This window comes from Falco punctatus (assembly GCF_963210335.1).
Source record: "Falco punctatus genome assembly, chromosome: Z".
NCBI lineage: Eukaryota > Metazoa > Chordata > Aves > Falconiformes > Falconidae > Falco > Falco punctatus.
In genome coordinates, this window is record NC_137586.1 from 33,644,558 (window position 1) to 33,667,017 (window position 22,460).

At 37.4% G+C, this 22,460-nt stretch overlaps 1 long non-coding RNA gene across 4 annotated transcripts in view; it reads left to right on the forward strand.

Moving 5' to 3' along the window:
- The window catches only part of LOC308056425, a 43,160-nt gene continuing 20,700 nt past the window's right edge, over positions 1-22,460 (forward strand). For 3 of the 4 annotated variants that reach the window (XR_013924826.1, XR_013924827.1, XR_013924829.1), the window contains exon 1: positions 1-22,460. This exon is cut by the window's right edge and continues 6,210 nt beyond it. This is a non-coding gene — a long non-coding RNA (uncharacterized lncRNA). The other variant, XR_013924828.1, reaches the window with a different exon arrangement.

The following is a 22,460-nucleotide window of genomic DNA, read 5'->3' on the forward strand; positions in this document are numbered from 1 at the left end:
TTGAGGTACTTAGGACAGTAAGAAGCAGGTTGCCAAATTTCTTGCTTAAACTAGGAATTAAATCACCTTACCTGAGCAGCTAATCTTTGTGAGGCCATTAGCTATACCCAGTAGGCTGCAGTGTGCCAGTGAGACACATTAGCCAGCATAGTTTCTACAAAAGATCTAGCTGTGACAACAGGTAGATGAATCTGACTGCACTGTCTGTGTTGCTACTTCTGCACTGCTTTCATTATTCAGGTTAGCATGTATGAATAGCTCAGCTATATGTGTAATTTTCTGGAGTCTGAAGTGGAGAGGCTTTGGAAGTGTACATGCAGGGGACAATGACAATGTGTCAGTTCTAAACATAAGGCCAACTGAGAAAAGACAATCTTCTCTCACTACACTTGCACAGCCCCTGGCTGTTGTTCAGTGCAATTAGAACCACAGAGGATGAGAATAAAATAGACATTTTCATAATGGTAATTTTCCAATGATCTCTTACACTGATATGAATCTTTCACAATTTTATTACAAAAAAATGTGAATAGTTTTCACAGATCCTTAAAATAGAAGCTTTTAGTAACATGAAGCAGTTAAGATCACTGTATGTATGGATACATTCTTCCTTTTCTTGCTGTTGAAAGCCTGAGATTGCATTGTCCTATTGATACCTAAATGAAGACAAGTAATCTGAAATACTTTCTTAGGCCACATACTCTTGATGAGGCCCTTGGTGTATGAGGTTTTCAAGTTTAAAATCCTGGAAATGCAGGAGAAAGACTATGATGCAATTACAATTTTTGGAGGCCTAGGAAAGAGATACAGACCTAAATATAGGAAAATTCTAAACCCAGGGCAAGATGGAAGTATCTGCTGCATGATTTCTGCATGAAAGGATTGTAAATTTGCATCTTGACTATACTCCTGTTTTAAACCACGGAACTTTACAAAATAACAGTTTGAGAAAGACAGTCTGACCTGCAGAGGTGATTCATTTTAGCAATAGGAAATTACTTTTAGTAGCAATTTATTACCTTTTCACTCTGGGTTTTGGGTATCATGAAAATAAGCTGCTGTGACAGAGTTATTAATGTAATTCAGACATACACAATAAAGTGAACGTGTTCAGGACACTCCTGTTGTACTGCTTTCAGACCTGACATTGTTTGAGTTACCTGAAGTATTGTCTTTGTCTTTCTGGTTTTACCTCACATAGTAATTTGGAATGCCCAGGTTTCTGTTACCACTGAATGACAGAGAAACACTAAGTCATGTCTTCATATATAACCATTTTTATTCTGAATATTACTGAAGTATTAAAAAAATCTGTGTATATAAACCACAAGTGAGCTGTGGAATCATAGAAGATAAGTACTAATATGCAGCACACAGAATAAAATTGCTTTCATAAACCAAATCATTAGCAAAGCCACGGAAGATTATGTCATTTGATAAAGAAAGTTTTTTCTAGATATTTCTGAGTTAAAACTTAAGTCTCCACATCTCCTATTCTGCATATATTTGCTCTCATCGAAATCCACTTTGAAAGATTCAGTCTCAAAAAGACTACAACAGTATTTTAAGAACTTTTTATGTTTCTGTATTTCTTTATTTCTTTGTTCTAAGGTCTGAGAGATGAGTTTAAAAACCACCCAAAACTACTCAAGTAAAATTACAGTAGACATTACTTAAATGAAGCCCCTGTGAGCTACATCACTGAATGACAGGTAATTATAAGGTGTTAACAGTTTCTTCATGCTAAGACCCATCCATGTCCCACAGAGTTTATGAAGCTGAGACCAACTTTAAATCATTTCTGTATTCATCTGTTGTTAGAAAATACTACTATGAGTTCTAAAAAACTTAATTCATATTAATAGCAAAAATTCAGGCAGCATAAGTATATAAGATTGAGAACCCTTGCATGGTTTCATTTCAGAGATGACATTCATAGTGCTTTTTAATTTTTCCATAGATATCAAATAGATCATGAATAATTTGGGAAAATTAGCCATCATCACACAATCAGAGGATCTGACTACTTTAATCTATTTTAGGTAGTTGAGACCTAGTAATGAAGTAGTGGTGTCATTCTATTGAATCCTGATAGAACACTAGACATAAAGTACTGGCACCACCTGTGAAATCTCTGACTTGTCATTTGGAAAGCCAAGTGAGTAATTCAACACTTGCTGTTTAAAAATGTATTTTATTGGTTTTCCCTAGTGTGAAGCCCGTTTTTAAAAGGAAAGGCTATAATCTCTTCTTGGTTGCTGACAGTTTGTATGTAGATCTTAACAAATTTTAATTACCATTCAGTAAGTTAATTATATATTTTCTAAAATCATTACTTGTAACTATGTTTCAAGATTTGTATTTTCACTTTGGTGAATTGTAACGAAGAACCTGTTAAGAGCAATGCAGAAATCCAATACGCAAAGCATGTCTTTTGTGTACCACTTGCTGTAATGAAATCAGAGAATCTAGAAAAAATAGCTTAGTCCTTTAGTAAGATTATTGCCTATATTTTACAAGAGAGCACACTTTAAAAAAGTACTTAAGCAACATTTCTGCTTATCAAATATGCATATGTATAAACAACACAAGCACTTAAAAGTGCAAGTAGATTAACAAAGGCATTACATCCTAGACCCACCCACTTCATGCATTATCAAGTACAGACTTGACTGATTCATAAGTTTAGGAAGAGTTTGTGAAACAACTATGGAAAAAGAATATTGTGGTTTTATCTCTTTTTCAATAAACCTTTTAAAAAGACAATCTTTTTCCCCTCCTCCTTTTCAAAGCCTTTGTATATATTGTGACAAAAAAAAAGTAGTTAAAATAAAGAAATGTTTGAGTTAATCAATTTGAAATTTTATTCAGAAGTGAAGTAACTGTAGCCTTTGTGTTCTAGACCTGAATGATCTGTTTCTCATAGCTACCACAGGTCAAGAGAGGGCCATGGAAACAAAAATGCACAACATATTTAAATGTTTTCATGAGGAATTATTTCTGACATGCTTGCTTATGTTAGACAGTATTTATACTGTTATTTAACCCACAATTACTTTTTAAATTAACTGATTTAACACTGAAGTTAGGCCACTAGCATACCATCAGATCTCAGCCCAGAAGCATTCTTATTGAAATGAATACACATTCATTCAATACAAGAGTGGGAAGTGGGGAAAAATAATGTTTTATGGTATTACTGTGGGGAGGGAGAACAATGGGACTCTGAAACTATCATATCAGAAATTTGGCAAGGTCTTAGTGCTGGCAATCTATATACAAATCCTGTAGTCGAAGTGTAAATGTCTTTGCAATATCAGAGCTTAAATTGTAGGAGTAAAATGTGTAAAAAGAATTAAGCAGAGAAAGAACAAAGAGAAACAAAATCAGACTCAGCATTTTAAAAAAAAATCTTTTTGCCAGGAATCAACAGATTTTTTAAAGACAAAAGCAGAACTACTAAAAAAAAAACAAAACCAAACAACAATTTTAATGCATTCAGTAGGTTTTAGTGACATGGTCAACTGTGTAAAGATGACTGACATGTAATCAGTGGATGGAACTTCACTGACACACTGCAGCAGGTCTTTGATTTATAGGAAAAATATCGCATCCAGAGACGAGATTTTTGTCCTCCTAATTTAGTAGATTAATAGAAAATTTAAACACTGACTTGTTTAAAGATTAGCACCAAATAGTATCACTAAATATATGGTGCTTAGGATAACTTCAATATTTAGTTGGTTATGAGGCAGCACAATGCCAGTGATTAGCCCATTCAAGACTCATTTGATTATAGCATATACTGAATGAAAAAGCATTTGCAATTGCAATTGATTCTACAGCTGCTTCACAGGACTGGTTTTTGACTCCCAACAGAAAGCTGAATGGCATCTCCTCTCGGGGCTGAAGAGGGTATACTTCTCTGGGAATAAAGTGTCCTGAAGTCACCCTTGCCCTCCTACTTTTTGTCTTGGAGACTAAGAAAACTGGTATCTTACTGCCATTATTTGTGCAGTAGAACTTGAACTGGATTTTTCCAAAACAAATGATTAATGTGATTTAATACTTTCTTTTTTTCCCCTGCACAAGCATCTTGGATCCTGTTTTCAGCAACTGATTTAACATATAAATTGGCCAAACTTGGCAAAAGTTGAGAATATTTAACAGGATACAGATGGTACAGCAGAAAGCAATATCCAGAGATTTGGGTGACTTGAGTGCTCTTTAGCCCTCTACCAGCTGCTTTGGCTCAAGTGTGAATAAAGACCTTTTAAGAATCAGCAAGTGTATCTTATGTTATGCATAAGCATTGCCCACCCAACTAAACTGACACCAAAAACAAAAGGAACCATATGGTTTTAAATATATTAATGAACAGGGCACTATAGCTTGATACTCAAGATTAAATATGTTAATTTAATAATATCATCAATTGTTTGAACATTGTTAATTTCCATCTGCCAACTAATACAAAGAAATGTATTTCTGTCCAGCTTTTCAATTGTAATGGTAACAGAAAACAAGACAGAGAGCAAATGCCTGAAGCTAGAGGAAAATGGAAGAGACACTCAATTCTTTACAAACCATAATAAAATCACAGTCAATAGATTTTAGTTATTGGAATCATAAAACAACATTAGCTGCAGTTAACAATTACGTCCTTTGGGGTTGTAAGTGTTCTATATGGTGCTTTCAGCTTGTAATGAATTATTACTAATTACAAGGCTCAGATTACCTTGCAGGCATTTAAGTGCTGATATCCCAATATAATACAGAAAAGAACCTTGAGCAATGTCATGTTTTTGGGTTGTTTTTTTTTTTCCCCCAGCAGCCTACATTTGATAAATTGATCTTCAAGTTCCTAATAAAAGCTAAAACATGAGTGATAGAGTGGATTCCAAATGTAGATAGATTCTTAGGGCATTAGATGCTGGAGGCAATATCCTAACAACACTCCATGCTTCCCTTTAGCATTGACTTGTTATTACACTCAGAGAGGCATGTGCCTGTGTATATCAAAAGCAGTATTTCTGCCACAGTTCAGACTATATATAATTGGGGAATCTTGAAAAAAAAACAAAACAAAAAACCCCAAAAAAACAACCAACAAAAAAAAAAAAACCAACACCCCGAAAAAACCCACCACCACCCCCCCATAAAGCCCAAACAAACAAACAAAAAACCCCAAATTACCCTATCACAACGGTACTGACAATCATGATTAATCAAAAAAACCCTTGTTGGTTCACCCATATATATGTGTTAATTTAATTAAGTTGTACATTCAATGTATAATTGCTACATTTTGTCTAAGATTTGGTACTCTGCAAATCTGTCACATTCAAAATTGATTAAGACTTTGGAATGTCTTTCATATTGCATTCAAAGGAGAGCTCTGCCTTTTTTTCTAGTATCTGGAACAGGAAACTGTGCTGGCATCTTTTTGTTATCTTTCTTTTTACCGTTCCATTCTATTATTCCTTCCTCCACCTTTGCTACCTTTGAAGTATTCTATAGTCTCTTGTCTTGGTTCGTTAACTATGATCTCAAAGCGCAAAAATCAAGGTGACCATGCCAAAGGGTTATGCTTCAATCAAACAGCACAATTTTACTGTTTGCCCGTGAAACGGCGTGCGATAGGTAGAAAGACAGAAAGTGAATAAAAGGTAAAGTAAAAAGAAAAGGAAAGAGGATTATAGCTACCACCACGGGTCCAAGGTGTCCCTATGGTCCCAGGTCCAGGCAGTGTCCGCTGGTCCTTCCAATCGCTGTGATCCTTGGTGGAGAAGATCTCCAAAGTTCAGTTGCTAAGAAGGCATCTTTTTATGCCAAGCAACACACCTTGCTCCTCCTCTGGTCCATAGAATTCCGCCAGTCTCTGCCCTCTCGAGCCAGGTTATCTTGCCGCAGAGGTGGGTAGCTTCAGACCAGAAGGCGTGTTCTTGTATTGTTTTCTGGTTCGTTGTTATGACTACAGTTGTGATCCATCTTCTGGACAGCTGTTATGTGGCCTTATTCAATCTCAGGTGGCAGGGAATGGGCATAGTACTCCTCGTACCGTGCAGTTCTCTTTCCCAGGGTCTTTGTGTCTTGGTGTCCATGAGGACCACATTCCATCTCCAGGTCTTTGTTGGCAATGTTGAGACAATATTGTTCTCTTTAGACCGACTCTTACAACCTGTTGCTATGGTTGATCACCTCCACAGTGAACTTTCCTTTCCTTCAGTCAGAATTTTCCATGTTCCAGCCAGAGTCTGTTCACTCCTCTATACAACTCAAAGGAATCTAACCCTGTCTTCTTTACACCACCCTGCTGGATAGCTTGAAGTATTAATCAGGGCCCCTTGAAGCCATCTGTTCCCAGATGAACAGATCCAGCTTCTGCACCCTCTCCTCAAACAACCTGTGCTCCAGCCCCCAACCACCTTGATGGCCTCCTTGGGACTCACACAAGAACATCAGTGTCTGCCCCATATGTAGGAAACCCAGGACGGGAACAACACTCCAGGTGTATCTCATATGTGCTGGAGAGCAGGGCACGATCCCATTCCAGACCTATTAGCTGAAACCTTGCTTAAGCAGCCCAGCAAGGAGCGGGTATTGTGCATGAGGCATTGCTGCCTCTTGGAAAACTTGGTGCCCCTAAAGCTCCAGACCCTTTTCTGCAGAGCTGCTTCTGACCAGTCAGCCCCACCCTGTCCTACTGCAAGGTCTTGTCCATCGCAAGGTCTAGGCTTTTCATTCAGTCTTGCTGAACCACAGTAGTTCCTATCTGCCCACTTCTCCAGCCTGTCCAGAACCCAGTCCTGCCTTCCTACATATCGACCATTTCTTCCAACCTGGTATCAAACAAATTTGTGGGGAACATATTGTGCCCTATCACCCTGGTCACTTGTAAAGATGCTAAGCATTGTTAGCCCAAATATCAGCTCCCAAATTAACACTGTAAAACTTGCAACCAGGCAGAATGGTTGCACTAATCACAATCCCTTGCAACCACCCAACAGTCCACCATCCACACCATTGTCCACCTGACAAGTCCATATTGCACCAGTTTGGCTATGACATTAAAAAACTCCACAGTTATAAGATTTTTAGTACTTTTAAGCCCAATGTAGACACAGCCACTTCTCTTATGACAAAACTGAAGCAGTGTAAACATGCTTACATATTCAAATATCAATTTCAACAGAATAAATATAGGATAAAATTCATATAAATATGAAATTAATAGTCATAAAAATAAAACCTCAATAAGGGATTAAGTACTTTTAAATTTCATACATTTACTTTAAGACACATAAGTAAATGGTATTTTTATATAAACTGGCTTCAGAAGGTATTAACTTTTTTTCAGAAAATGAGATTAAAAGCATGCAATTTTAATCACACTTGAAAACTTACAAAAGTTAGTTAAAAATGCTAAGCAGTTAGAAACAAAACAGAATCATTGGATAACTAAAGCTGGGACCTCAGGAAGTGTCTAATCTGATCCTCTACCCAAAGCAGAGTCAGCATGAAGATCTCTATGGGTGGAGATTGCACAACCTATTAGGGTCCCTGCTCTAGCACACTACTTGCTATATGGTGATTTTCTTTTCCTTAAAACCAGCATTTGTGTCTTTGTTCCAGCCTGTGCCCCCTAACTCACTCTTCTGCCACACGCCACTGTTTCTGTGCAATATGTTAAAAAAATTGCTTGTATTTCACAAGTACTGTTCATCTAAAACATCTAAGCCACATTTTAAAACGCTTAAATGAAGACACAGGAAAGGGCTTAACCTCATTCTGTCCAAGATGAAAACCCATTATTACACCTTTTTATATAGGCTGGTGTTTACACCTGCAATTCCTTGGAGCCTGCTTTTGTGTTGGTGCATTTCCAGCAGTCAGAAAGTCATGAGTGGAAGGGGACCTAGGCACCTTTATGATGCCTCTATCAGTCTGTTCAGAACAGAGTAAAGCAAGAGAAACGTCAAAAAAAGTCCAGTGACTGTTTGGATCATTAACAGTTGCTGGTGACTTATTAGAGCTGGATTTCCTAGTGAAAATAAGGGTGTTTTAAAGTGGAGGAGTTTTAAACTGTTGAGGACAGTTCATTCATGTTGACACTACATGTCAAATATGATCAGTGCCACTGCAGCTGCCAACAGTACAAAATGTGCTTGTAAAAGGGAAGAAAATACTTCTCTGTTTTCTTTACATTATGCATTATATACTGAAAACGTCTCTTTGCTATCTTTATTTTCTCCTGTTCGGGAATGTTAAATCAGAATTCATTTAAAGGAACATTTATTTCATTTTCCTCTCTTCTCTGTTTTTTTTCCCGTAACTCCCCTGATCTGGTTTTAAATAATATCTTTTCATCTACAGTCTTTATTTAGTTGTTTTTTTGTTTGTTTTTTTTTTTTTTAACTTCACTTCTCCCCCTGGGATTCTTGGTTGCATTCTGCTTGATCCGACCTCACTTCATCTGGGCCTTTTTCCATATTATCACCAATGATATTTGTGAAATTAGTTTGTGAAAATGATGTGATTTTTTTTTTTTTTTCAGCTAAAGAAAAGCACTCTGTCATTGTCCCCTCCCCTTCATCTCCTAATAATTTTTAATGATCAAAATAATTTTATATTTTACTTTTCTTCACCATCCTTCAAAACAGGTGAAAATCATAACCAGAGACCTTTGAGGTAAGCCAATGTAAGCTAGCATTGCTGTATGGCTAACAGTTCTGCAAATTAAAAGCCTGGTTTGGGTTTGAGTATTTTTTCCTGCTCACATCTAACTCACAATTTCCCCTTTTATCTGTGGTTATCACTGGGGACATCCCTGTTGATTTAGTTTAACACAAAACTAAGACAAGTTTAGAATTTTCCTAGTCCCACTAGCTTTTAATAAATTACCATTTATATTCAGATTAGGATCAAAAATACAACAGAGCAAGTACATGCTAAAGGATACTTAAATGTTCCAGCTTAACCATCATGAAATTTGCTTCATTGAGCCTACCCAGTGCTATTCCTGAAATTAATAGACAGGCCAGCTGCATTGTTTTTTCAAATGTTTATTCAAGAAGTCCAAAGCTGTGATGGTCAGACCACCTGTACCTTTTTACAGTAGAAATAAAAATGCAGCTTGGCAGATGTGTGAAGGTCTGTCAGGATGAAAGGAAACATAATATTCAAAATTTACTAAAAGCAAATAATAACTACAAAATACTAAACTAGTCAGCTGCAGACATTCATGAGGTCATTGTGTCCAGAAATATTTTGACAAATGAATATGGCAACTAAATACATATGGTGGATAAAACTACTGGTATTCACCACATATCATGGCATTATTATCATATTAAATATGATAATTGGGTACAATTAACCTTTTGTAATTGCTTTAAAGACCTTGTCCAACCAGGCAGAATATTACTTCATTGAAGGAATAACTGATGAAGTATGAAACTAAAGTCAAGCCTTCAAGAAACCAATTACACCATATGTATACAATACATATTTTCCTAGTAGGGCCTATACCACCTTTTAAAATAATGTAGATATACATTTTAATATTGCTTTTGTGAAAAATTCCCAAAGGGACTCTGATTTCTGAATAACTTGTGATTTATTTTCTATTCTACCACAGAATTTTAGTAATGGAAAACCATTGCTCAAAGTTAAGTGTTTTTCATTTTTATCCTCTCAATTTGACCTAAGAAATTTAACTGTATAGTTTCATGGGACAGGGCAGGACAGGAGGGAAGAAAGATGACAAAAACAGAGTTTACAATTGTGTATTCAAATTAAGGAAACCATTTGCAAATGTTGTGCTTCATTGCTCAACATATGCTGGTAAAGACAAAAGAGGAGGCACAGACCTTTTCCCAGGAATAGGTTCTGGAGAAACTGGCCAAGTGGCAGAATACTACAGATCAAGCACTTGAGAAGAGTAACACCACTGTATGCTAGTATGAACCTGAAATGATGTTAACTATGCTGACCAGATTTCATGCAATAGAAGTTTACTGTATTTAACTAAAAAGAAAACACAGTAATTGAAGAAAGGTAGTCTGAGTTAAGCTTGTGCTTTTCCATAGTACATTCAGTATCTCACTGGTAACTAGGTTCTTAATAGATTGAGAACCAGACCTGCTCTTTAACCTTGTGAGGTCTTCCACATTTAGTTTGACATTGCCTGAATCAGTTATCAGTTTAATAAATATACAGTCCTTTACTTCCGCCTCTGGACATCTTGTCTAAAGAAGTAATTTGGACTATTTCATTGTACATGACTCACATCAGAAATGAAGAAAATCATTCACAAGAAATATCCTGACTGGAAGTATAAATTTAACTTCAGAGGCAAAGAGTCCCCTTAGCACCTGCCATATTCTCAAGTATCTTTTGCAAGTATCTGTGTTTGCAAAGCCAGAAGACTAATGTCTATGTTCTTTAAGAAAACATAAAAGACATGGAGCATTAACACCAATCACATTTCTTATCTCTTATTAACATTATTTTAAAGATTTATAGGAAATGTGGTATCAGTATCACCTTGTGTCTTAACCCTTGCTGAGCTAGTCACGACACAAACATATGGGGAAGAGTCAGTTCTGAATCTTGAATGCTAATAAATGTATTCAAACAAACAAATGCAGAAATGTAATACTAAAGCAAGGAAACTAGTTTTGAGGTTTGTTTGTTGCTGTTTAACTTAAGACATATATTTTTGAATATAGGAAGAGTTTTGTGGGAAAGTGGTGATATTTTTCTTGGAAGTAGATTTCCAAGTAACTTTTCTGTTAAAAATTTAGTATGCCTCTCAAGCTTCACCTGAAATTATTTTCAACATAAAACATAGCACAAAAGCAAGCCCACCTGGATGAACTGAAATAACCCGTCTTCCCTCAAGAATCTTAACTGAACCTTGAACAGAAGTTCCAGAAAAATTAAGCTGAAGTCATATATTTCCATGAAACTTTTAACCTGGAGATCTAAGTCATTCCAAAGGGGCCTATTAAGAAGAATATGGTGAAAAATGGAAAAGTAGCATTCACAAAATATTTTGAATTCTGAGAAACTTAAACTTATCTGACCTTCAAAAATATTCTTTTAGCTTCTTTTGGCATTGCTGGCTTTATATTTGCAAGAAACTAAAGACGAGCATGCACCAACAAATCTGTTCTTTACCTCTTCTTTTTCTAGTGGGTCATCCAAATTAGAAAATAGAAGAAAGGTGAGATTCAGATTACTGCTCACTTACTTTGGGCACAAAACCGATAAAGTAAATCTTCTTCAACTCATTGAAGTCTTATTTTCAACAATAAATTACTCATCTTAGTCCTGTTGGCTATGTTTATCTACACTTCTACAAAAAACAGCAAAAAGTTGTACAACCCACCTATTCCTGCAAGTATGCAACCACCTAGCAGGGAGATGAAGAACAGGCTTGCTGTATACAGTACTTACACTTGTAGGAGTAAGCTTGGGCATGCAGAGTACTGTATATTCCAGCTACACTTACAGGTTCCCCATCTGTGAAGAGCCAGTACAAAGTTACCCTTAGATTTTCAATACTGACACCCTGGAGGAACATAAGAAATTTAGAAAATTTAACTAAAGAGAATTTAATTGTATTTGAAAACTCATGGAAGTCAGATGAATTCCCAGTGACTGGAAAAAGGGAAACATCACATTTTTAAAACAGGTAAAAAGAAGGACCTTGGGAACTACCGGTCAGTCAGCACCACCTCCATGCCCAGTAACATGGAACAATACCTCCTGGAAGAATGTGAAGGGACATGGAAGATGGAGAGGTGATTAGAAACAGCCAGTCGGGGTCACCAAGGGCAAATTGTGCCTGACTGATCTGGTGGCCTTCTATGATGGAGTGACTGTTGGTGGACCAACATACTGACATGATCTATCTGAACATCTGTAATCTGACATGGTCCCACACACATTGTTGTCACTAAATTTGATGGATGGACTTTAAGATGGATAAGGAATTGACTGGATGGCCACATCCAAAAAGTTGCAGTTAATGATTCAGTATCAGAAGATCAGTACCAAATGGTGTCTGTACTATGATCAGTGCTGTTCAATATCTTTATTAATTATGTAGACAGTAAAAGTATTTGGATCCTCAACAAGTTTATGAATGACACCAAGCTGAGGTGCAGCTGATACAGGAGAGGTAAGGGATGCCAAGATCCTGCACCTGGGTTGGGACAATCTCCAGTATCAGTAGAGACTGGGGGATGAACGGACTGAGAGCAGCCTCACAGAGGACTTGGGGATATTGCTACGTGAAAAATTGGACATGAACTGGCAAAGTACATTTGCAGCCCAGAAAGCCATCATATTATGTCATGCATCAAAAGAAGCATGGCCAGCAGGTCAAGGGAGCTGATTGTCCCTCTCTTCTCTCATGAGACCCCACTTGGAGTACTGCATCCAGTTCTGGGGCCCTCAGCACCAGAAAAATATGGACCTTTCAGAGAGTGTCCAGAGGGCAGCCTCAAAAATGGTCAAAGGGCTAGAACAACTTTCCAGTGAAGGAAGGCTGAAAGAGTTGGAATTGTCCAAGTTTTAAATATAAAAAGGTTGTGCAGCCTTTCAGTACATAAAGGAAGCTTACAAGAAAGATGGGAATGACTTTTTACTAGGGTTTGTAGTGACAGGACTAGGGGTAATAGTTTTAAATCGAAAAACGGTAGATTTACATTAGATGTAAGGAAGAAATTTTTTATGGTAAGGGTGGTGCAACACGGGAACAGGTGGCCTGCGGAAGCTGTGGATGCCTTATGACTAGAAGTATTCAAAGTGAGGTTGGATGGGGCTTTGAGCAACCTAATCTAGTGAAAGATGCCCCTGTATATGGCAAGGGGGATTATAATGAGATGATCTTTAAAAGTTCCTTCCAACTCAAACCATTCTATGATTCTATGATTCTTGAACCACGCATATTGCACAACTTCACATGGGAGACAAAATTAATGGCCATGAAAAGATTGATTTCTAAAATATAACATCTACAGAAAAAAAAGTTATTTTTTACAATAAACTATTGGATCACCCCCAGTAAGAAATTAATTTTTTATTTTGCACAATAGATAATACATCATGAAATAACTTCCATAAGTAGCTTTCAGAAAATGGAACAGCTTCTTACAAAGTCTTCCCTTTGGTTCAAAACAAAATCTGTGCTACCACCCCAAGTTCCAAGCTACTAATAATATCATTTTGTACTATGAAGCTACTGTTTCTTGCTCTAGAAGCAACTGTGATTTGGTGGAGGCTGCAAATCTTGTAAGTAACATAAATGGCTTTGGTGTTTGAAGTCCCTCTGAAGTCACACATATTATGGTAGTATGAGGTATTTCAACGAATGCTCTAAATCTGCCTAAAATATTGCTTAGGAGAAACACAGAAACAACATTTATAAGAAATCTGTATTTTCATTGTAACTGTTTCACTCATAAGTGCTTCCTGTCAAAAAATAGAGACTAAGACAATAAACTTGTTTTACTTAATGGGAAATCATCTGAAATGTTCATCCTTGGTCAGATAGAGACTGCATGGTTAGCTCTAATAATCCCAGTATACTTCCACTCTTATTTTTAACAGACATAGTTAGGTAGCTTGCACTCAGAATGATTCCTCCTTCACAGGCAACATAAAAACTTTATCTAACAGGCATAAAGGTACAATCAGTTTATACTCTAGTGTATACCTCACTTCAAGCAAAATCATGCTGCATTTCTACGGAATGAACAGGTAAGACCACGCTCCTCACACCTTTGAGCTGAGCACTGCAAGTAACTTGTTTACTGAACACAGGATTTAGAGAAAATCTTTTCCTGTGGCAATCCACCTAAAATGCAAATAATTCTGAATATTTTGAGTTTATTCTGTTGGTTCTTCCCTAGTTCATTTCTGTCATTGCTCCTTTCTAGAGCGTCAAGGGCAGACAATGATTTGGAGACATGAGAGATATGCATCTGGAATTACTGAATGGGTGAAATACCTTTCCAAACTGAACAATGCAGCACTCCATTGAGCTGTAACATCTAATTATCACTGGCAGCACAAACTGCTGAATTGGTCAGTTGTTCTATAATGCTGCTTTATGCATTGCTTCTGTTAAAATGTCCAGTTGTCAATTACTTAGAAGCTTATGGATGCCTCCATTCATCAGTCATTTGAAAAGAATATTTTTTTTTGAAGGAATTTATTAATCCAGGGGGTTGAAAATACAAAGATGAGGGAGAAGAACTGTCTCTTTTATAGACTACAGGATTCACCTGGAAAATGGCTTTTGCTTAACAATCTACTCAACACAGATAAAACCCCCAAAATACCACACACACACCCTCCCCCTGCCCACCACCCACCCCCATCCCCTTTTTTTGGCACTTATTTCCATCCTTTCCTCAGAAGATCCACTCTTGAGCAGGCTGTTTGTAGTTATTTTTCTCTTTGGAAAAATTACTATTGTCTCCCTCTAATCTATTCCATGCCGCAATGCACTACAAGCTGGAATTTCATAGAACTAATGAAATACTTATTATAAATTACAGATTTATTTCATATGAATATATATGATATATCTGAAATTCCCAAGAAAAACCCAAACAAATAAACAAAAAAAAACCCCAAACCTGCATTGTGCTATTTTTTGAACACACACTTTTTATTTACAAAGTATGACACCCTAGCATGATACCAGTGTTATTGTCTTATTTTCTGACAACTTTTTTAAAACTAAACAAAATTGAGAAATATGTTTACATAGTGGTTGAATGGTAACAAAAATCAGTAAACATTTTTGAATAAAATACTTCTTTTGTAGCCTAGGTACCTATTACAGTAAGTGGCTGTACTATCCTGCAACAGAAATATTTTGGTATAAAATACCCTTTCTCAAGCTTGCTTTTTTGTGGGTTTGGGGTTTTTTTTTTTCAAATTTTGTCTTGAATTATTTAAAACACTCTGTGTCTTCCCACTTTCTATCATATCACTTGTACTTGTCAACAAGTATTTCTTTCACTAGAAGTATTAAACACCTGACACTCCAGTGTCAGATTCAGTTAAGATCTCTTAAATATACAGCTCTGAACTACAGACTGTTTATTTTATAACCAGGTTATTACTTTATTAGGTGTATGCTAATGCTTATATATGCTTAGTGAGAAAAAGAAAAAGCGTAAGTCCTATTATTAATTAAAAACTTCCATCTTAAAATAGGTTCAATGATCATTGGAAGGTCACATTACCTGAATAGAGTTTCCCTAAGAGAAGGACAGAGAAAACACGTCTCAGACTCTGGTATGTGGGTTATAACTGGGTGTGGAAGAAGTTTTAGAAAATGCTTCCAGCCATAGGCCTAACACAGCAAGTTAATTGCATAAGGAAAAACTTGTTTCCAGAGATCTTTTTTGACATAACTATATTTTTATTGAGGTAAAATTCTCTTTAAGGTACACATTTTTTCACAGCCTGCATATTTCACTTTTCCAGTCCACTTTTCATTCTCATTCTACTGAATGGAGATGATAAAACTCTTTACCTTTTGCGGGTGCATCTTTCATCTGAGGTACAAAATATGTTTTGCAAAGAATTACTACTACCTGTGAAAGTGCTAAACCTAAAGAATCATCAGACGGTATAAAATATGTCTGCAGAAAAGGGGGTTTGGTTATTTCATTTATTTTATACCAATATTGGTAATGTTAAATATGTATCTTTCAATAAATAAGTGAATGAATGACAGCTTAGTGAAGATTCAAGTCCTCACTAATACTAGGACATTGAGATGCATCTGGAAAGAAACGCTTAAATGACATTGGTTCACGAACATCAAGGGCCTTAAGCAAAGTGAAAGACGACTCTGAAGAACCAAAATGGTAGAAAACAGCTCATGAAGGACCATAACGACAACAAGACCATGGTATATGAACACTAGTTTCTTGTTCAGCAAACTATTTTAAAAGTTTTTTATTATGATTATTAAAAATTCTTATTATTTACCAAAGAATTTATAACAAGCAGAGAAAAGGAAAAAACCCAGAGAAGGTATCATTGCGTACAATCTCCACTGAAGGCTTTGATCAGTGGAGGCTTTCTCCATCCCTGTTCAGTGCATCAGCTTGGGTGTGGTAAAGAATCGCTCAGCTACGGTCTCTGAATTCTCCTACCTCCCTGGAAAGAACCCCAAAGCCTTGCAACAAAACTGGATTTTTCAGTTTCTCCTTATGTCCCTTTTACACTTTACATAAATAATTAAATATTTGTGGGCATGAAAAGGGAAAAAGTATTCTCCAGCCTAGATGTGTGGACAGACTCTCATCTGGGAGCTAGAATAGTCAGATTTTATTCCCTGGTCCACAAATGTTTAATTATTCATGCAGTGAAACAGAATGTGAGTGGAAGTAATTGAGAACACCCCACCTTAGAGACCCATATACTGTCATGACTGTGGATCTTTACTATGATGAAGTTAAAAATTCCTCAGAGGAAGGAATTGAATCTCCTGCTTCTTTCCCCAGTTTCATAAGTCTCTTTCTTTCTGTTTGTATGATTCTAAACACCCAGCATGCTGTCTAAAACCAAGTGTTTTCTTAGCCAGTGTCATGGTTTAACGCCAGCCAGCAACTAAGTACCACACAGCCGCTTGCTCACTTCCCACCCCCCTCCCCCCAGTATGAAGTGGAAGAGAATCTGAAAAATGTAAAACCTGTGGGTTGAGATAAGAACAGATTAATAATTAAAGTAATAACAATGATAATAACAATAAAAATCATAATTATAATGAAGAGGAAAGGGAGAGCAAAGAATAAAACCCAAGGGAAAAAAGCAAACAAGTGATGCACAATACAAATGCTCATGACACACTGACTGATGCCCAGCCAGTCCCCAGGCAGTGATTGGCAGGCCCCTGGGTAACTCCTCATACTTTATATACTATGTATGATGTTCTGTGGTATGGAATATCCCTTTGGCTAGTTTAGGTCAGCTGTACTGGCTGTGCTCCATCCTGGCTTCTTGTGCATCTTGTTGTTGGCAGACCATAGGAAACTCAAAAAGTCCTTGTCTTAAAGTAAGCACAACAACTGAAACATCGTGTGTTATCAACATTATTCTCATACTAAATCCAAAATATATCACTGTACCAGATACTAGAAGAAAATTAACTCTATCACAGCCAAACCAGGACAGACAGCAAGAACTACTTTTTATATCACACCAAGTTAAAAAAATAAAATAAAAAATCCAGGCAAGTTCATCAGCACTTTTTGTCTTTAAGAGTTTTTGTTTAGCAGAAATGAGCACACACACACAACTACTTGTAGAACATTAGCTCAGGCTTTTCTTTATTTTCTTGCACAAGCTATTGGTCTGAAAAAGCACGGTTTGAACAATGTAAATTAGGAGAGAAAATATATGGAGTGTAAAACAATTACAGAACTCTAGGGATTTACCAGACTGGGTCAAACAGTTCTGCAAAACCTTTGGCTTCAGGGGCTTTATATTATGACATCAGAGTCAGCTCAGATCATGGGATTTACTGACTTTGCTACTGAGTCAGGTTCTGGTGCAAGATGATGGAGCTAGAAACTTCAGTTAGTCTCTTGCCCAGTTCTTTCTCTCCAACCTCCAACATGTCCAATGTAGATTCTAAAGGAAGGTTTATAATGTGCGTACTGATGGTTCCTACTTTAAAATTCACTTTCGATGAGCATTTCGTAAAATCAAATGAACTGTAAAAAAGATTTGGACAATCTTGTTAATTCACTCACCAAAGTAATTGTAGACAGTGCACTTAATGCAAATAAATGCAGTTGAGATTTATTTGATATTACAATGTTAAATGCAAATTTGTTTTTAGAGAAAAATATAAATACGAATTCACCCAACCCTGCTTAAAAGTCAAAGTTTCTCAACAACATAACTTATATCTCCTATTATTTATTTTCTGTGGAAACCTTACAAATTATTCTGCTTTTGTGTTGGGTTAAAGTATTCATGTATGCAATATGATCAACCAGAGCAGTGTATTTTTGTGTTTGGTACCTACTGATATACGTGCTATAAAATTCCTTTTCGAATCATAAATTCCTTATGTCATGATTATTGATGCTGTCCTGGTTTCAGCTGGGATAGAGTTAAATTTCTTCTTAGTAGACAGTACAGTGCTGTGGTTTATCCTGGTGTGAGCACAATGTTGATAGCACATGGATGTTTTTGGTTGCTGCTGGGTGATGTTTATACAAAGTGAAAGACTCAGTTCCTCAGGCCCTGCCAGCCGGAGCGCTGGAGGGGGATAAGAAACTGGGAGGCGACACAGCCAGGGCAACCGACCTGAACCAGCCAAGGGAATATTCCATAGCATGGGACGTCATGCTCAGTATATAAACTGGGGGAGGTGGCCAGACCCTGATGATCATTGCTGGGGGACTGGCTGGGCATTGATCAGCAAGTGGTGAGCAGCTGTACTGTGCATCACTTATTTTCTTTCTTCCTTTCCCTTTGGATTTCATTCCTCCTCACGACACACACCTCTTCTCCCCCCCTCCCCCCCCCCCCCCACCTGTTATTGTCATTGTTGTTATCATTGTTCTTTCATTTTTATTCTATTCAATTATTAAACTGTTCTTATCTCAACGCTCGATTTTTAAATTCCTTTCCGATTCTTCTCCCCATCCTTCTAGATGAGGGGGGAGTAAGCGAGGGGCTGCATTGTATTTAATTACCAGACAGGGTTAAACGATGACAGATGCTAGAGTCTCTACTAACAACTGAAAGAACTGCAGTAGGTAAAGTCCATGTGTTCAGCTACAACCAGATTCTCATAGGCTTGAAAAGAAAGTCAAAAGGGGATGCAAAGTTAAATGGAAGCTCATTTTGTGAGTGGCAAGTTGAGGCACAAAGATTACAGGTTACTTGTTGTCAAAAAGCCAGGGCCAGATACCTAAGGAGACCAGATTCTGCGGCTGGTAGGACTCAAAGATATTAGGCTTTAATGGTTTGCTCTGTGAAATGTATGGCCTGGTTTTCAGAGCAGTTCAGCACCCAAGGAACTGGAAAATGACTCGTTCCTTATTCTACATCTCAACAGTGTAAGCCAAACCTTATAAAAATTTAAATTTAGTGATGAATTCTGACTACTGTATCCAATCTATCACCTTGTCACTTTGTACAAGGTCACATAAGAAGTCCATCAAAGTGCCTGGAACTAATGTACACTTCTAGAATTTTAGCATACTACTTTTGGCTCAGAAATTCAGGGAAAGCACACCATCATAAACTACTCTATGTGAACACATTACCTTGCTAGGAGACAGTGAAAAAGAAAAAAAGAAAAAAAAATCAAAAGTTACTTCAGCATTTTAAAAGAAAATTATGCATCCTATTTTTATTTTAGATTCAATTTGCCTTTGCAAGTTGGGGTGAGGAAAGTGATCTTTCTTGTTTGTTTTTCTAAGAGATGTGCTAAATGGCCAGGAAATATAGAACACACTAGAGAGTTTGGAGACTTCTTAATTCATTGCCCTGGTGTACAGTAAATCTATTCCTTGAACAGGTTTATTTCTTTTATCCAGCTCGATTTCACCTAAAGGATGGCATGGATATAAGATGGTGACTGTATAGTGAGTGATGTTACTAGGGGCAAGACTTATCACTGTGACAAAAAGTGAAGAGAAACAGCACTTTACAAATAAGTGCTTTGTAAAGAAAATGGGGTTTAAACCAAATGCTTCTTTCACACCTGCAAACAAGTTCATTGCTATGAAGGGCGTAAATTTACAGCATAGCCTTGACTGAGGCAGTCCACTTCACTTCTACCCATCAACTCCAACCCTGTGTTCATTCTAGTCCTGGGTGGATGAAGAAAATTTAGCAAGTTAGTAGCCTTGACATTGTAGTGATATGTATAAATTGTTCTGAATATACTCACCTATTCTTATCAGTACTGCAGATGCATCCTGAGCCCAAACTGAATTCAAGGTTAGCTACAAACATTTTAATTGGTGTGTTTTTTTGGCAGCACTTCGGTTCTAGTATAAGCTAAGACAGCAGGGCTTAAGAACAGGTTAGGTATTCAAGAAAAATGTGGCTTTAGAAGTTTTTTGCTTTACAGCAACAAAGTGAGTTCTGGATGTGAACACAGTTTTAAAAAACCCCACAGGATATTTGCCCCCATCTGCAAACATCAGATTCAGCATATATGAACTCTCAAGCCCTACTTTTTCCCCAAGAATGTTATTACACTAATAAATTTTCGAAGTCACTAATACTAACAGTTCCAAAGGAGAAAGAAGGTGGTACAAATGATGCCTTTAAAGGTTATAATTTAGGACTGCCTGCAGGGAAGAAATTCCGAAGAAAGAAGGGACAGAAAGGAATGCATGAGAGGAAGGGATAAAGAGAGGATAGACGGACAGTAACAGTGGTGTTACGACAGGCAGGCATTTCTCACTAATCCAAGCTCAATGTGGTGTTGCAGTATCAACTAAATGTATCAAGATCATTTCAAGAGCTGCATTCTCCATTTCTGTGTACAACTTCCATTGATACCAGTATGAGATTCTGTATAGTCTGAAGGGATGACTAAATCTTCAGTTTTATTCTCAAGAAATTTTGGAAGGAAGTCAGTCCTGTCCTCAATAGAGGTTTTATACCGTGCAGTGACAATGACAATCATGTGATTAATTTATGACTGGGGTAAGGCTAACAGTTATTGTAAGGACCTTGCACACCTCTCAGTACACACATGCACACCCGTGCACGGAGACCACAAGGGTTTTGCTACCTGCAGTCAAGGCCAGCTTTGACATGAAAAGGCTGCCTGGACCTCGGTAACAGCTGTGAGAAATGGCTATAAATAATGGTCCTGCTCCCCCACCTTGTTCAAGAATTCTTGCAGCTGTGCCAGCACCTGGTGACATACTGTGCTTATGCAGATTATGACCAACAGACTCAACTTCCTGGCTTGACCTCTTGATTTCAGTGAGAATCTGGCTGGCCCTTGTCACCCTCAGGGACGTGGCCTGGTCACCTTGCTCCGTTGAGGGGACACAGCATCATTCAGGGGCACTGTCTGCTCTGCCCTGCCCTGCCCTTTGCTGGTGCTGCCCTTGGATCTGCTGCCACTGCAAAGCAGCCCTGCCTGCTGCTTCATGAAAAACTATTATTTTAAAACTAATCTGCCTTTGCTAAGAGAAATTTGCCCTGCTGCTTGAGCAATGTAGCACTGTTAGGGGTTTTTTCCAACTTAGAACATGTTTTCAACAAAAGGAGTTTGAAGTGTTGTTTTTGTTAATTCTTCACAATGGACTTCAGCCCAGTGAAAAATTTTGTGAGATATGAAACAACCATAGCATCTATTACCTCAAATACCTTCCTTGAAGTTAACAAGGTGGCTATAACTGAAATATAAGCAAGACAATCTTAATTTCTGAATTCTGACCAGTAAGGGCAGGCACATTTGAAAACTGATTACTCAGACCTTTGGATGGGTTTTGGAAAACAAAATTATCCAAGGACAGGAGAATTCAGGGGTGACTGAAAAAAAATCTGTATAATCCTAGTAAAAATAACCAATGGTGAATCTAATTCATGGGCTGTAAGGTTTTCATCAGTTTCCTGTCACTGTTCAATTCAGCAAAACTTGCCTTGATGACATTTGATACAAACAAGAATGGACAAAACTGCTAAGCTGCTATGGCTACTGGGTTTTTACAGACATATTGTCTAAATCCAAACTAAATGACATGACATCTGTACCTATGGGAATCTTGCTAATGCAAAGCCACTAATAGTGGAATTATACCAGTGTTGGCAACAGTGATGCATACATTCCCAAAACTCCCTTTTATGGACATGGTCAACAGAACAATTAAGCCGAGCAAAATGGTGATAATTATGTTTTGGCACATATGTGGTGCCTTTTCTCTCCAGAATCTTGAACAATATCTAATTACTTTACCTAATATAATCAAGGTTTATAACTTCATAACAGAGATATAATGTACACAAAGATCATTTTAGCCATCACCCACACAGAACAGCTGCCAATCAGTAAACCATATTAGTGCTTCAACACAACTCTACAACTAGAAACTGTGAAATAGTGAGGAAAGAAAAGGTGTGGAAGAAGAAGAAGAAGGAGAAGGAGGAGAGAAGGAGGAAGGGGAAGGGGAAGGGGAAGGAGGTTAATGACACTTCCCCTGCTTCCACAGGTGACTGTTTTCTGGATCCAGAAGTGAAAATGCTTCTTTGTATTGAAACCATGTAAGATTCATTGCCCCTCTGTGTACCACTTCAATTTCACTGGTAGTATAGTACAGAGTCAAAGAGCGCTGCCTTGTCAGACATGAATATCACAAAAATTTTAGATATAATGCTAACTGTGAGAACATCAGAACAGAGATCTTGTCAGGAATAGTCAGAGAAATACAAAG